Genomic DNA, 16159 nt, shown 5'->3' with positions numbered 1-16159 from the left:
CTTCTTATAATCTATCTTCTTTCTGGAAGATCTTTCACTTTTCTTCATGAACAAAGTCACTGGATTCGCCGTTTTTTAAAAAACGTTATACAATGTAATTCCCCACTGGGAAACTCTCACTCAAGAATTTAAAATTTAATCCATCATCAAAAGTTATTTCTGTTGTAAATTTTCTAAACTGATCCAAATTTCAATATGGCCACAGTGAAGACCGCCAAATTCAACAAAGATTTTCTAAAACGGTGTGTATAGTATTGTGTCAAACAAAAACTGTAAAGTAGTCCCAGCAAAACAGCTGATTTAAACTATCGGCGGATGAATACAAAGTTATTCATGTGTAAATTTTAATATTTATTTGACTTTCATTATAAAGAGTATTAAAGGGGAAGAAATCTTGCTTACCAAATTATTTATCCATTCTGACTATCAGAATAGAATAGAATAGAACCAAATAAAACCATAAATTATATGATCGCTGTTATATTTGTTAATTAAAAGATTTTATGGCATAAAATGCTTGAACTGATTAAAAGATGATTTATGTAAAGACTGACTGAACAAACAGATGTGTGAAAATTGAATTATGTAAAATATTTGCTATATTTTTTGAAAAAGGGTAAAGTGGAACACAACCAACACAGAGTAGGATTCCTGCTTTTATTATTATAACACTAGTTTCAACCTTCTTCAAGATATGTAAAATAGTTGTATAATGTATTTCTGTGTAAATATTGGGAGTACAATTTCTGTCTTTTTGATAATTACAGAACTTTAGGCTGAAGTGGCTATGACAGAGTTACGCCTCAGAACTGAGAGTGTACGCAAGTGCTATTTTGAATTTTTTTTTTTTTTAAATATATCTGTAACTATGACAGTTGAGATACTAGACCAATTTTTGTGCAAGTAATATGAAATATAAGATCTGATAAATTAATTTTTGTCTTTTATTTTTAGTAGTCGGACCGTCTGTCCGTCCAACATTTTTGTTTCTGGAGTTTTAGAAAGTATAGCAGCTTTCAAACTTACAGGATGACTAAGCACTACTTGAGTGGGATCACTACTTTTTTGGATCAATAGGGCAAATGTCAAGGTCACAGTGACCCGCTGACGGAAAATATCTTAAGTCACAAAATGTAACAGCTACGGTTTTCAAACTTACAGTGATTGAGTACTGTTAGGAAGGTCTCTTGGTTTTGGTGTCACTGGCTCAAAGGTCAAGGTCATAGGGACTTCACTTTACTTCTGTTAATTCTTTTGTGACCAAGCTTAAAGTCGGGAAGTGTATTAGCTGCAGCTTTCAAACTACCTGATTACTAAGCACAACTTAAGAGTAACTTTATTGTACCCCCCCCACCCCCCGAACAACAAAGTTGTAAGGGGGTGTATACTGGTTTCAGGTTGTCTGTCTGTCCATCCATCTGTCTGTCTGTCCATCTGTCTGTCTATCCGTAGACACAATCTTGTGCGCACCATCTCTCCTCATCCCCTTGACACAATTTAATTAAACTTTACACAAGTGATCAGTAACAACAGTAGTTGTGCATGGGGCATGTTAGGTTCTTTCAGGAAAAAAAATTGCAGAGTTACAGGACTTTGTTTTTTGTTACTATACTATATACATAGACACCATCTTGTGCGCACCATCTCTCCTCATCCCCTTGACACAGTTTAATGAAACTTCACACAAGTGATCAGTAACAACAGTAGTTGTGCATGGGGCATGTTAGGTTCTTTCAGAAAAATGTTTGCGGAGTTACGGGACTTTGTTTTTTGTTACTATACTATATACATAGACACAATCTTGTGCGCACCATCTCTCCTCATCCCCTTGACACAATTTAATGAAACTTCACACAAGTGATCAGTAACAACAGTAGTTGTGCATGGGGTATGTTAGGTTCTTTCAAAAGAAAAAATTGCAGAGTTAGGGACTTTGTTTTTCGTTAACATACTATGTACATACAGTCTACATATGCAATCTTGTGCGCGCCTAATCTTCCGAACCCTTGCACACAGTTTAATGAAACTTCACACAAGTGATCAGTAACAACAGTAGTTGTGCATGGGGCATGTTAGGTTCTATCAGAAAAAAAATTGCAGAGTTATGGGACTTTGTTTTTTGTTACTATACTATATACATAGACACAATCTTGTGCGCACCATCTCTCCTCATCCCCTTGACACAGTTTAATGAAACTTCACACAAGTGATCAGTAACAACAGTAGTTGTGCATGGGGCATGTTAGGTTCTTTCAGAAAAATGTTTTGCGGAGTTACAGGACTTTGTTTTTTGTTACTATACTATATACATAGACACAATCTTGTGCGCACCATCTCTCCTCATCCCCTTGACACAATTTAATGAAACGTCACACAAGTGATCAGTAACAACAGTAGTTGTGCATGGGGCATGTTAGGTTCTTTCAAAAAAAAAATTGCAAAGTTATGGGACTTTGTTTTTCGTTAACATACTATGTACATACAGTCTACATATGCAATCTTGTGCGCACCTAATCTTCCGAACCCTTGCACACAATTTAATGAAACTTCACACAAGTGATCAGTACCAACCCTAGTTGTGCATGGTGCATGTTACGTTCTTTTAGATAAATATTCTGCATAGTTATGGGACTTTGTTTTTTGTTACTAAACTGTATACATACAGTCTATATACATACAATCCACATAATTATGCAATCTTGTGTGCGTGCGTCAGATTGCAATGTACTATGTCAGTGCATGCGGGGGGGAGTACATTCATCACCTTTAGTGATAGCTCTAGTTACTTCTGGAGTCAATTGGTCAAAGATGTCACAGTGACCTGGAGACAGGAAATGGTTTCCGACTCTTTAAGTCATAAAATGTAACAGCTACTGCTCTCAAAATTCACACAAGATTGAATACCATTAGATTGAAGATTCCTATTAATTTTGGGGTCAGTGGCTCAAAGATCAAGGTCGAGGGACTTTACTTCATTTCTGGTATTTTTCTCATTTTCGGGAATCTTAAGTCACAAAGGATATTAGCTACAGCATTCAAACTATTTGATGACTTAGCACTACTTGAGGAAGAATTGTGGGGATACTGAAAACCTTTGATCAGTATAGAGCTTTAACAAAGATTCTACCATAGGATCAAGGCTTGGAACAGACCAAAAAGATTTGAAGTCTGTTCTCCAAAGATTCCAGTTTGAGAGTAGGCAGTTTGCTTTATTCTGCACATCTCCATGCCGACTTCAACATTTACTCGTGTGAGATATCTAGCAAAAATCCAGATTTAGATTTTAGTGCGTTATGTTTTTGATCATGGTGTTCAGCTATAAGAGAATTCCCCTTAAGTCGGTGCTATTGGGCGTGATGGGTGTTTAAAATGTCCTTGCATCTCGTGAACAGACTCAATCAAATCGAGTCTGCTATTATTTTGCTTGGTTGCGTTCTACGTTTCCAAAGAACCTTATACATTATATTAGATAGTACAGCATCCAAACATTTAAAATAGCTTTTAACGATTTTCTTTTGAAAGTGCAGTATTTGAAACGACTGGCATTTTCTGCTTCCAAGTCTGAACTCAAATTTGAAAGTAATATTACGATGGCCAAGTTCTGCCGAAGGAACGATGGGGTAGGGGTTGTATTGTTAGTCGACGAATTCGCTTCTGTCATAATATCAAAAGTAAACTGCGAAGGTGACCCAAAGAGCTTCAGCAATTTATTATATAGTAAGTGGATATGAAGATCTATTTTTAAATTAGGGAGAGTAACATGGCGAGTTACAGGTGACTACAATCGGATTATTCTGATCGTTAGCTATATTAATAAAACTTGTCTTCCACGTCATGCAGTTTTATGTTTAGAAGTTGGTAGTTACTTGCTGGTAAGGTTAACTGTTCGCCGTTACAAACTTGAATATTGTGAAAAACGCCGCTTAACATCTCCCCTCCGCCCGTATACACATTCACATGCGTGCTCCAAATGCACACGCACGCACACGAACACAACAACAAACAATCGAAAAAAATCAAGTTTCTTTTATCTTGTGTTTTTGATGATATTTTATAGTACCCATATTACCACATCCCTACCCCAGCTCCACTGACTCACACCTCCAACCCAAAGTGTTATAAAAAATGTTTACTTAAATCTTGCATTGTCAGTAAGTAACATATGACCGTACAGTGACAGTAAGCTAAGGAACCGGTGCCCTGTTGACACACGTCTAGTTTTCATGTTCTTTGTACAGGATACAATTAACCAAGACAATGGTTAACTATCAAATTATACGTAAGATATAAGATATGTATTAAGATGGGTTTTAAATGTATAGGCGATTAAAAGACACAACGACATACACTTATATTATCAATACAGCAAGTTATCAAATTTGTCAAATTTTAACTAAGTTTTGACCTCGGGACTCCTTTATTTCAAAATTAAAACATAAATAAAAAGTGCCCATCCGTCCCATTATTTTCCAAAATCCAGACGAATCTAAAAATTTATTGGTTTAGGAGTATATCATCAAAACACAGAAATATTTGATAGACGAACAACATCTTTACCCACAATCTACCTGACCAGGTGCGTACCTGGACATACGCCTGTGCGTACAATTCAAATTCGGCACCGTGAAAATGAAAAGGCTTAAAATGCAATAAAATGAAAAGCCTAAGGAGGTTAGGTGGCTATTTAAAGTTCTTCATTTGAACAATATCATCAAAATTAGATTCGAAATATTAGACTGATTTGTGTTTTTTTATAATCGCGAATATAGAAAAACATAAAAAGGTAAGTGTAGATTTCCTGGAAGCATAGAGCACAACAAGAGAGACAGATCGCCAAATAAGCCTGTCACAAATAAAAACACGCACGCACGCACAAGCACAAAAAACGGCAAGGACAAAACGAACGGATAAAGGAACACATTGGGCACTGCCAAGGAAGAGCCAGTGACAACACATTCGATGATATTAGATATTGTTTACGTTTACTACAAAGTTTCGCTTCGCGTGAGAAAACTTGAAACATTTGCTATATATGTGGGTAGATCCTGTCAAAATGCGGATGCAATAGTCATGTGTTAAATTAAACACTAAAGAAGATTTCAAAAACGATAACAAAAAACTAGTTGCACACGGTTCGAATATGCGATTTTTTCACATGTTTAGCAGTTGGGATTAGGTAAGAGTTTAGATGCAGTGACGCTAACAGACACATTGTTACACAATATGCCTGCACGGATATTGGCAGTTGCACAATAAAATATATCCGAGAATGACATGTGTAGTGTTTCGTGCCACAGTGATCGAGCTACTGAGGCACACACTTTCCAGGGTAAAGTTATATAGGACTCTACACGAAAAATGGTCATATTCCTCAAAATATCCATTTGCAATTTTAGACACTGACACGATCACTGCCAGTATGAGTGGTGTGATAAACTATGAATTTAAATGATTATCTTTGTAATATGTAGTACAAATGTGACAAACAAAATATATTAACTCTGGAATATAGCAAGAGAACGCATCTCTTGCCGAAAAAGATTCAACATTTTCAAGGGGAGGCCCTAAAAACCCAATTCACCAGGAGATGGAGACCCCCTCCGTCACTTACCCCACTCTTGCAGCATCTCTGCTTGGTTCGTAGGTATGCTGCTCATATCTGGCGTACAGTTCAACATCATTTAGGTACGCCCCTGCTGACCATTACATGTTCAGCCGTTATTCTGAAAATTTTGTCCCCCCTTTAAAAATCAATGCCATTTGTAAAGAAATAAAAATAAGTAATTGCTGAAAGCTATGTTCCACCTAATTAATATGTGAAATTTCAACAATGGGACATTTTTGCAAATGGTGAGTTTTAAAAGGCGTTTAACTGTCCGAAAATGTAACGTTTATATGCAGTCCTTTTCCGGAATTCAGTATATATATATATATCAGTATACTGACACTTGTTTTGTAGAGTAATATACATGTTTTATATGTTGTTCATTTCTTTCTATGATTTGGTGTCGTTTGATTTTTTTTCTCAAAATGCAAGGCAAAGCGTTATGCCGTGAGTAAATCTATTATTCTCTAATTTCATATATCTAAAATACCAATTTAGTTCTGAAAACGCAACAAGGGCATTTATTCACGCTAAAATCGTGAGCAAATCCCATTATTCTCTAATTTCCTATACTAAGTATCTGAAATACCAATGCAGGTCTGAAGACGCAATAGGAGCGTGAGAATAATATCATTTACTCATGCTTAAATCGTGAGCAAATCCATCATTCTCCAATATCATTCTGCTGTCATACCAATATATACAGAAAACGCATCAAAGACATATGAATAAGGTAATATTTATTGGCAGCAACTAGAGCTGCTTTTGAGAAAAGCGCATGTCTGCCACAACTGCCTAATCATTCAATAATTCAAAGTGGTTTGGTGGTTCCGATCAGTAATTTTTGGGTGGTGGTTTGGGTGAATGGTTCCGATCAGTAATTTTTGGGAGGTCTGGGTGGTTTGGATGAATGGTTCCGATCAGTAATTCAAGGGCCATAATTCCGAAGTGCCTAGGCCGATTTAGCTAGTTATCGAACTTGGCCGAGGACTTATTGGCAAACACATTTTGTTCAAGTTTGGTGAAGATCGGATGAGAAATGTTCGACTTAGAGTGCGGACAAGATTTGTGACAGACAGACACACACACATGTAAACGCTACCAATCGGGGATGTAAGTTATAAACCTACCAACTGTGAACTTCTTTATTACTGCAGCTACAGTTATCATATTTCTATCAACTCTTATTCTTATCATTTTTAAATTATCTGAGGCTTTAGATTAAAGCTATCTTCAATTGTTAAGCAATGAGTTTTTTTCACATTCAAAACGGGGAAATTTGTGTTTAAACCAACTGAGGTAAATGTGTAACAAACCGGGTGTTTGTGTATCGACGAAATGTGGAACTGTGTGTTTCAACAAAACGGGGAATTAGTGTAAAGACTAAATGAGGTACAAATGTATAACTAAACGGGTGCGTGTGTAAAGTTGAAATGAGGAACTAGCTATTAAAATGGTGTATGCGTAAGCATCTGTTACATAACATATATATGAGTAAAAAAACAAAGAAAAATATCAAACAGGGAATGCCACGCACCAAAAGCGCAGCCTCCTCAAAACGAACCCCCCAGCACGCAAACGCGTGCACCACACACACACACACACACACTCAAAGCTTACACATCAGGACAAAACGAACAACACACACACTCAAAGCCAACACATAAGGACAAGACGAACAATAAGCATACACACACGCGCGCACACAAAGTCAACACACAAGAACAAAACGAACAAACAAAGGAACACAGTGGGGCACCGCCTTGGAACGGTCAGTGGCAAAAACACCACGGGGGGGCTTAAACCGGTTTATGATGCGCACCCAACCTCACTCTTACCCCCACCATGTTCCAAAGACATGGGACAGTGTAAATAAAAGTAATCCCCTCCAGGTGAATCTCTAACACACGTAATGGAAACAAAAAGGCATGGCATGTAAAACACAAAAATGCTCGTGTATAAATATATAAAAAGCAAACCTTAAGAACCAAAAACGTATGTACTCAATGCCTTTTCAGAAGACAGAGCAACAAGAGAAACACCCTTAAGGGCCCGACGAAACAGGCCAGAAGACAGATATCAAAACAGTTCAGTCCTGGTAGGATTTAAAAACTGCTCATCATAGAGTCCTCCCCCTCTTCCGTCAGAAGTCAACCGAGGGGTTTAAATTGAATTGATGGGTTTAACGCCATTTTTAAACAGTATTTCAGTTATGTCATGTGGGCAGTTTACCCAACAATCGTTCCTGGAAAGATCCACTACTAGTACCCATCCTCCATAAGAAACTGTGATTTTCCTTACATGAACGGTCGGTTGCAGGGATCGATCCCATGTCCCTTAATCAGTGAGAGATTACAGTGATTTTAAGGGGACGCGTACTGCTACATTCACAGTTCATACAGAAATGAGGAAGGGGTGCATATTCAAGAAATCGATGGTGGAAAGATAAAAAACATATTCCTAAACTGATATAATACTGATGGACACCTGTAATATTCAGTACTTTGTGGATAAGGATGTGGTACTATGAATGTAATAGGAAAACAGAGGTCTTTGTGAAAGTACATTCAACACAAAATATTAAGCTTTTGTATAAGGAAAAAACAGGTTTTTTACAATAACAGTGTTACAAATAATGTTGAAGGGATGAAATTTTCTTTCTAACACACCAGGTTTGCTTAAACATGTAAAAATTTACGCCACGTCATTTTTAGCTCGGGATGGACGCCATATTTCTCATTGATAAAAAAATGTAAACAAAAAGATCAGAGTGGGATTAGCATTGCAAGGGCATAACATGACATTCTACACAATGAATACCTTAAAACAGATATCTAAGATGCTACACAGGTCAGGCGGGTTAAATGCATAATGTCGATCACTTGAAATTCATCTTGAAAATGTGGTCAGTTTTAGTTTATTTATATGGTTTTTAATTTTCCCACGACTCCTCGGCGATTCACTGCGAAATGTATTACTGCGCCGGACGAAAGGTAACTGTAATAAACAACGGGAGACAATTTAGGTGTCAGCACGTGTATGATTTTTAAAACAAAACATGTCGATGATTACAATTTCTTATCAAATAATGAATCCTACTCAGATATTCGTCTTTAATATTAGAAAATTATTAATTTCTGTGGACATTTATCAAAAAATATTACTTACAGTGGACTACTTTGCGCATCAATTTTTGACAACAATAACAAAACACAAAATGAATCAATAAAGTCACTTATAAACCGACTGCTACTTACATCAGTGTAAGTATAGTTGTTGTTGTAACATTATACTTGTTCATTACGTTATGAGATAAAATTTATCTTGAACTGCATAATCCATTAATTACGTTTAGATAATATTGCATTTACAACCGTTTTTTACGTGAATGACAGCATTCTCGTGCAACTCGTGCAAACAGAGTTATGAAAAGTATGGTGGAGAATTCAAGGACAAATTATAAATGACATTAAAGTGAGGATAACTGTATATTCCTCCAGTTTTGATCATTGACATTCCTGCTGTGTATTAGTAAGTTTTGTGAACAAGATTAGAATGTTACTTTTGCACATATACGCATGATTGGACCTCTCAACCAAATTTCATACCATATTTTAGGGATTTTTAAGACAATACATTTTCAAAAGTTTGTTGAATGTATTTTGATATTTAAGTGCATTGTAGTTCATGAATACCATCGTTGAAAATTAATAATGGCAACATTTCTAGGCCCTTATTGTAAGCCGCTCGACTTCTGTAACGATAAATGTTTAATGTAATAAGGGGAATATACTCTTTTAGTTTTGGAATGTGGCATTCCTTGACCACCGTATCTTTTCTTATGCACTACTTTGTAAACAAACTAAATAATGTGTTTTAGTTTACATATGCAAAATGAAAAGCAAGACAGTGAACTTATTTCACTTTTTTTTCTTTAAATTAGAATCTGTAGGAGATTGATAAATGTTTGGACAAGGTGAAGCACTATTATTTTCGCACAAAATAGTATTAATTGTTGACTTTGAATGTACACAAGAAGTCTTATGTAATTCGACAATAACTTTCTTGTTTCAGTTTTTCTCATTTTTATTTTAGTGAGCAATCCTTTGTGTACTTACAACAGTTGAAACAGTATCCATTTCATGTACCAAAACCTTGTACCTTTTTTTTATTGCAGGTAAATTTTATCATACCCCACCCACTTTTTTTCTAATTTCAAAGTATGCGTCCCCTTAAGTCAGCGACTCTAACCACCCGAACACAGAGGCGGTCAGTCAATAGAGGAAATTCTATATTCTGTTTGTAAGAACATGTAGTACGCAAAGCCTTCGACATTCAATCAAAGCTGTCTATGTCAGATAACATAACTGTTTATGAAAAGACATAGAACAATCGGATAACGAACCAGATGCATGATGCAGAGACATAATATAGCAGAAAACAGTATCTGGTTGTATCAATTTCATGTTTCAAAATTCCATTAGGCATGCACAAAGCTGTGCTAAGCAGACAAATTTTCAATTCTGTCTTAATAAAAGAACTGATTTAAAGACACAATATTGCAGACCAACATGCTTCAATTTGCAGTTGTAATCTACTCGTTCTAAAGACAGTTTTAACAGTCAAAACATATTAGTGGTTCCTATAAAAATCATTCGGATTGAGGAAATCATGTATATTCGTCAACAAAAAATAACAGACAACTTACTGAGATTATCTCCCAATCGGTGTAATATTAAACATATTTTTCAGTTGTTGTGTTCCTACCTTTGAAATATTGTATTATTATACAACTGTATATACATTGTATACTTTATATGGATTTAAACTCTAGTACCGTTTGCTATTTAATCATGATAAGTTTCAAAAAGTAAGGAATTAAAAAATGGTAAAAAATGACATTCCCAGAGTAGGATATGAACCCATGACCCACGCTGAGAGTGAAGGCAAATTTATGTTAAAATTAAGACGAAAACAATAATAATCGAGGTAATTAATTTGAATAAGATAACACATAACTTTAAATCAGAAAGAATAACAGTGACAAAGCATTTATTTATATCCGATAACAGGCTAACGAAAACTTGATTTTCTTGAAAAAGACTTTTACGTAAAGTATAATTTCAGGTTTGATATGTGGAAACAAGAATTAGATATCGGGGAATCGTTCATTCAACCTCCGCAATGATACGCTGTCATTGATTTTTGCATGAAAATCGTTATTTCTTGCGTGAGAAAATCGCAATTAATATTAATATATTTGGTTACCAATATATTTTCGTATAAAAAGTTTTTGTTTCTATCTTATTTTTAGAAAACCAGGCTTCACTAGTATGGTTACTTTACACAGTTAATCTTTCAGAATTTGCGAGGGTCATGGGTTCGGATCCCACACTGGGAAAATCTTTCTCCCAATTTTGTGATGATTTTCTTTTTGAAACTGAACATGCTTTAATTGCAAACAATACTTATTGGAGTTTCAATCACGAAAAGGTATATATAGTATAATTACAAAGGTAGGAGAATGAAAACTGAAGAAACAGCTGAACTTACCGCAATACAAAGTATATTAGTTTTTTCTATCAAATGCAGACGAATATAACACTTTCATGTAGTAACTAAATGCTCGTGTAAAAATCATTTTGATCAAGGAAGAGTAAAATGAAATCAGTCATAGGTATTTTAAATTCATTTGATATTGTTGTTGATTATCTAAACTTTTATGTCTTAAGTATTTTCATGATTATGATATATTTGTGTTTCCCAGAAAAAAAGTATTTCAATGCTGTTAATACTAGTAAAGCATATGTATGCCAGTGTCAAAACTAAAATAAATGTTATTGCACTCATAATAAAAACAGCGTTAGTGTGTCATCGAAAAGGGAAATGTCTTATTTTGTGTTGGTCAGTTAAATGAATGAAGTATGAAATAATTTTATATGTAACAATGAATAATGTCGTTATGTATATGAAAGCTTTCTATTCAATAAAAATCCTTTTTCGTCACAGCCCCGGCAATAAAATTTCTCTGTTTTCAAGTTTCCATTAACGATTAGTACATGTGTGATAAGTTATGAAGATATCGGAATTCATTCAATGCATAACATATTGTATTTTCTGACACTTTGGGAAATCATCTGTAGATTACTTTATTGTTTCTTTTTCATTAGCACTGTAAGTTCAATCACCAATCTTTTTCGCTCTTCATTTCCCCAAAAGACCACATTAAGTGCTACCGCAATATACATACGGTGTGATATATCATTGAATGTACAAAACTGATCCATCAAACAAAATTTCTTAAAACGTTGTTTTTCTACGGACCTGAAACACGGATTTGAAGATAACGGCGATTCCTTGTTTTAATATGTGTTCGTCCATACAATTCCTAGCAGCAAAATAATAAAAAAATACAAAATATTATTGTAAAAAATAATAATAAAGCATTCTGAATGAAATGAAAGTCCGCTTAATTTTTGTTGCACTGTATAAATACCGTGTTCTCATAGACTTCTGTACGAAAAAGGTTATTGATTTTCATTAATTTTGATAATTGCATCTAATGTTCGATAAAATAGGAGTTTTACTGAAATACCTTGAATGATTTAGTTCAACACTTGGTCGAAACATACAGGAAGTTCTCATACATGCAACTTTCAAATCCTTGACTAAAAGGTATGTTGATCGTTGAATTAACAGCCGTTTTCACTGCTAGCGAATACTGATGACAACCGCACGAAATTGACCACAAACATATAAATAAGTTGCTACACTTCAGATAAAAAAGAATAAGTTTGCGATGTCTTGTTTATAAATACGGTGGTCGAAAGATTTGAATAGATACATAAAACAAAGGTATAAAAGGTAAAAGGATATTTTTTTAAAAATGCGCCCACGCTGTTAAAAATGCTTGTAAGACAAAATGCATGCATACTGGTAATTCATAATGATATTAATAAATCTTATAACTGTCTTTTCTCGGATATTTTAAATGGAAACAGTATTACGGCATTAGAACCGGGTGCTAAATATGCCGCTTTTCAGTTTTGCATAAAAAGCTAACATACAGTTTGAGAAAACCCTTATAGTAAGTTCGCAGTCCGTGGTCCGCAGTATGCGTCGAAGTAATCTGAAAATCTCTATTTATTACTCTTGACATAGATATTTGCATTGCTAGTAGACAGCTGATTATATAAACATTGTAGGAGGTAATGGACATAAAAATGCAGCCGTTTTTCAAATGCAGCACAGTAATTTGAGAAGTATTAGTATCTACTTTACTTTTGGGAGACCAAAAGCTCTGTATTTCATTGCTAACCTGCTGAAGTGATGTTAGAGTTATGCAGCTTATTTCTTTCCCTTAACCAAAGGAAAGCCTCGAGAGACATGCAAACTTTGGCCTTTTAACAATAATAAGCCCCTATGTCGGCTGAAGATAAATAAACCCGAGACCCTAAATTAAACGTTATTAAAAATGCAACATAATTATTCAATGTGAAAGTCAACTTTGTACTCGAAGTAACCGCTATTTAGCGGAGACAAATATAAGTTAGTGCGAATATTTACAAAATACATGAAATAAAACATAGCTGAAAAATATTATTATTACATTTCAAATAAACTAAGGTACTGGCTTTGTGAATGAACAAGTATTGTTCAATCAGTAGCGTTATATGGCCAAATAAAAAGAATTGATTTGGCCGACAACCTTTTTTTTTTTCGTCAGAAATTTAGTGTCAAGGTTTTTTTTATCGAAAAACTGTACCTATACATGAAATAAATTAAGACTATTCAAAAGCTTTTATTGATATGATAAATACCACTCAATTGTTTTATATATATAGATAAAGGTTTGAAATGTTGAATAATTTAAAAAGAATTGGCTTAATAATGAAATCGCACATAATCCCCAAACAGGGCACATGTGAATACCAGTGACTGTTCGGGTGCCCATACCTACACCCTATAAATAATACTTAGCAAGTTCATTAAAAATAAGTTATGCCGGATTTAAATTGCAAGTCGTAAATTTCAGTTTACCGGTAATAGGCCGTTTGTATACCGAATGAATTACTGTGTAACAATAAATTGATTTATAATAAAGAAATAAATAATATCAACAATTTAGAAGAATTAAAGGAATGTAAATAAAGATATATATGATATAAAGAATTTAGAAGAATTAACGAAATGTAAATAAAGTGGAAAAAAATATATTAATTCTAACAAAATTTGTTCAGTACGTTCATATTACTTTGAATATTTTCTTTGAGCGGGTAACAAACGTTCTTTTTAACAACTATAGACTTTGAAGAACAGCTTTTAAATTAGTGATGTATTGCATTAACCGTTGTGAACAGCTTGAATAAATTCTTTATAGATCTGATACTGACAGATATTTCCGGAAAAAAGCAGTGTATATATAAGCACCGCTTGAAGCTGAAAGTTTGTAAAATGAATATATATAGATAGATCATAAATAAACTGTATATTTTCTCCATCCACAATCTGTACAAAGAGACTTGCTTCCAACCTTTAAAAGAACGAAGAAGGAAACAAAGGCTGACTCTTTTCTATAAAATGACAAACAATCTCACTCCATCTTATCTATCGTTATTAGTACCTAATCTCGTTGGGAACACGACTGCTTACAACCTTAGAAATGCTCAGGACCTTAGACCAATACATTGTAACACACAACTCTATTCTAATTCATTTTTGCCTCAAACAATATCTGACTGGAACCAATTATCCAATGAACATAGAGAAGCTTCCAGTCTCAATAGCTTTAAAGGTAAACTTAATACGGATGTCAAAAAGGTACCATGTCATTACTACTTGGGTGATCGAAAATCCCAAATTCTCCATACCAGATTAAGGACACACTGTAGCTCATTAAATGAGCACCTCTTTTCAAAAAACATTATTGACAGCTCTCTTTGTCTATGCGGGGAGGTTGAAACGACGCACCATTACTTTCTCAAATGCCCTCGATACCACAGGCAGCGAACACAGTTACAAGACAAAATTAGTCCTATCACAAACATTACATTACCACTCCTCCTATTTGGTGATGCAAATAGTCCCCAAATCAACACATCTGTCTTCACTCACGTTCAAGAATACATACATCAAACCAGGAGATTCATTTAAGACCTACATACACCAAGCCTAGAAATCCCACAAGTAACCCCATCCCAAAAGCAACCAAACATCCTTCTCTCTCTCTCTCTCTCTCTCTCTCTCTCTCTGTTCATATAATTTTAACATTCATCGGCTATTTCCCAATAGTCCTAACGCATTACATTTAGAAGTACCACTTTTTCTATTTCATGTCGACAATCGACTAGTATATAGTTAACTTTAAATTTAGAACTATTAAAATATTTAAAACTTGAAAAGAATTGTCTGCAAGCATGCATGAATTTTACATTGAATTGTTGTCACTGTAACTTAATATATACATGTTTTCGGGAAAGAGTTTCTAAAAAAGCTTATCAGCTTTCTACTCGATCCCTAGATTTTGTAAATATGTATTGTAATTATATGCTATTTGATTAATAAATATTGTTTAAACCAAACTGTATATTTTGAGTGATGCTCCTGGATATTATAATATTCTCAATTTAATATTTCTATTATCAAAGCATTTAATTAACATAGCAATAACAGCGAAATGGTAAAACGGTAAGCCGGGCAAAATATTCGGAAACATAGGTATATGATATCGTCTTGCGAAGGTGAAAACATATATAATTGGTAATTAATTAATGATCAACATTATTATTTCACCCATGAGCTTAAAATGACGAAACATATGTTAAATCAGTGATAATGATTTAAACCTTGGTGTGTATGTACTACGAGTTATATGTACAGGTTAACCGGGGAACTGCAGAAATTTTTGCAGGATACAAAATTCTAATTGTGTGTGAGATATGTGTATGACTAGAACCTGCAAACCGGGGAATAAATTTTTATCGCTCAGAATAGGCTCAACTTTCGAGAGATGACTAATTTCATGGTCAGGATTAACGTGGTATTGTTAGATTAAACTGGGGAATTCCCCGGTTCGTGGCGTATCCCCGGTTTGTTGGTGTGTATTCATACGAAATTACCCAGTTGGCTGCGTTCACACACACACACACACACACACACACACAGAGGAGTAAATCAATATGTCTCCCATACCACTGTGTGGTGGGAGACATAATTATCGCGGAGTAAATACATCAATCTTGTATATCCGGGTAGAGGTTGGTGTATTTGTCATGGAGAAGTCTAAACGCTGGACTCTGTTAACAAATCTGTTTTCAAAGAGACTAACACAAAACGTTCAACCTACCTGAGGGTTGATTAGGTAACTACCTTTGAATTATTTGTTCCTCATCCGTAAGTCCTGCTAAAAGTAGTAATTTATTTCATGTTAGAGAACTGTCCTGCTTGATTGTTTTATCCAAATACCTGACTTCGTCTGGACAAATGTCCGGGATGGCACATCGGGTCTACAACTAGCTTTAAATCGTGGTAAATACAGTCTATTAAGAGATCCTA

This window comes from Mercenaria mercenaria, chromosome 7 (assembly GCF_021730395.1).
Source record: "Mercenaria mercenaria strain notata chromosome 7, MADL_Memer_1, whole genome shotgun sequence".
Lineage (NCBI taxonomy): Eukaryota > Metazoa > Mollusca > Bivalvia > Venerida > Veneridae > Mercenaria > Mercenaria mercenaria.
The sequence above is the reverse complement of the archived record's forward strand: the minus strand, read 5'-3'. Positions refer to the sequence as shown.